Source organism: Helianthus annuus, chromosome 11, assembly GCF_002127325.2.
Source record: "Helianthus annuus cultivar XRQ/B chromosome 11, HanXRQr2.0-SUNRISE, whole genome shotgun sequence".
Lineage (NCBI taxonomy): Eukaryota > Viridiplantae > Streptophyta > Magnoliopsida > Asterales > Asteraceae > Helianthus > Helianthus annuus.
In genome coordinates, this window is record NC_035443.2 from 139,415,733 (window position 1) to 139,418,032 (window position 2,300).

Below are 2,300 nucleotides of genomic sequence, written 5' to 3' on the forward strand. Positions count from 1 at the left end.
TTCTTTCACTCAAGTTTTAAAGTTCTCATTTTTGTCTCCGCTTAATAAAAGCTTTATAAAATATCATTTCGACCACCTAGAATTTCTAATAGGCGTTGGTGTACATTCGAGTTCGTCTATATTTTACGTCACATAAGTAACCTAGTGTATAAATTCGTGTTTTTATTTTACGTTTTTTTCCGGTCTTGATCGTCAGTGGTTTGCTACCTAACATAGTTTTATACCCACCGCCCCCACGAGGGGCCTAAATACTAGTTTTAAACCAAAAATATTCACACTTTTCTCTCAGAAAATATATATATATTTATTATTAACAACTAAAGTGATGATCAAATAGTAAGTTTATTTTGGCTAGGAAGGATAGGAAGCAATAGGATTAGAACATGTGGCAAAATTTAAAATAAAGAGGAATGATATTTTAGTGAATCTTATCCTTTTCTTCTTCCCAGTAACATCAAAACCCACCATTTTCAAAACCCACAATCTTCAACCATTTCTTCACTTTCTATCTCAATAATCACTACATTATAGTGCAATTTTCGTCACCAATCAATGATTCAAACACACGATCAACGTGTTCTTCAGCTTTTTTTTTTTTTTGAAGAAAACCCAGTTTAATTTCATTCGAAATCTCGTTTTTTCCTGTGATTTTGAAGATAATCACTCGAACCGTTCGATTCGATCGCTGATAAGTGTTTCTATCATTCAAATTTCGTCAATCGTTGAAGAAATCGGCTTCGATCCATGTAAGAGATTCTTTAATTTCATTTTTACGATCTGGGTTTTTGATTTAGTCATTGCGTTTTACGATCTTGTCACACCCCAACCGATGGCGGAAACATCGGGGCATGGCACTGAGCGAAACAGATTGTCAAGAGAAATTCCATAAGGACTAAATTACCAAATAGTTAACATTATGTCCCATACCATAACCTATTAAGTAATATAATTATTACAGACATAGATATTCTCAAAACAAAAGCATGTTCCGACAACTCAGATTTCAAATAAAAATAAATTGTTTGTTTGTTTCTAGACTCCATCCTACTCGATTCCACAAGAGCAAGTAAAACACAACATCCTAGCAGATAGCATCCTAAACACCTGTCACATACGTTAGAATAAGGTCAATACACATAGTGTAAAGGTGAGCATACAAGTTTAATAGATATAATAGAGTTCGAAATCGTTTACGCATAACCAGCATGTAATATGTATAAAGTGAAGGCAAGTAGGTTATCGACAGAGAAATATGCACAAACGTGACTGCGAGTTGTAGAATGCGCAACACATATCCCCACTGGGACACGTGAAGTAAAGCCCTTAACAACCCTTGTCCACGACAGGTGCTGAGTCCAAACTATAGTACTATTGTTGCTAAGGTGTCAGGCAACAATCACTATGTTAACATAACATACAAGCATTCATTGAATAACACGTAGCATGCAATAACGATTAGCGTATAAATAGTGTTTGCGTTGTGTGTCGATTGTGATTTCGAATAAGTAACGTATGTAACACCCACAAGTGCATAAAGTAAAAAGGGTTCGAGTATACTCACAGATCATGCTTAACAAGTAAACACTATCTTGGATTGAATGGAGCGCTGGAAGAGATTAGCCTGAACAGTTAACGATAGCATAAACGATGAGCGACGCATAAAATGGTGCAAAAAGGTGATAAGTGTCGGATGGTAATCAGATCGGATGGCCATTCGATTGGATTGACACCTCGTTTGGTGAAGATGTGTTTGTGTATGATGGTTTGCCTTTTAAAGTTTTCGTTGTAGCATTTTAAAAACATAGAAGTATCTCTACCTTTCAGGTCGGTCGATCGAACGGTGGTTCGATCGAGTGACGATCCATTCGACGAGGTATTTCTCAGAGAACAAGTTCACAGCAATGTTGTCACTCGATCGGATGGTCTATCGATTGGGTGGCAATACGTTGGAACTGATAAGGCATTGAACATGTTGAAAATTGTTTAAGTGTTGAAGTCCCAAACATCACATGGTCAGGTGATCGCTCGATCGGATGGTAATCCAATCGGACGGCAACTCTTTTGATGTTCAGATCCTCAAAAGTTGAACAAAAGTTTAAGTGTGGGACCAAGGTGCAAGTCGATCGGATGGCTGTCCGATCGGATGGCAATTCGATCGGACGGCAATCCGTCCCGATGGCCTGATCATCTTGACACTTGGTTATTTTGATAGTTCGCAATTTTTATTGAGACGGTGTGATACGTGCTAAATAACAGAACCTCGTCATGTCCCTAGTGACCCGATCGAACAGGAATCACCC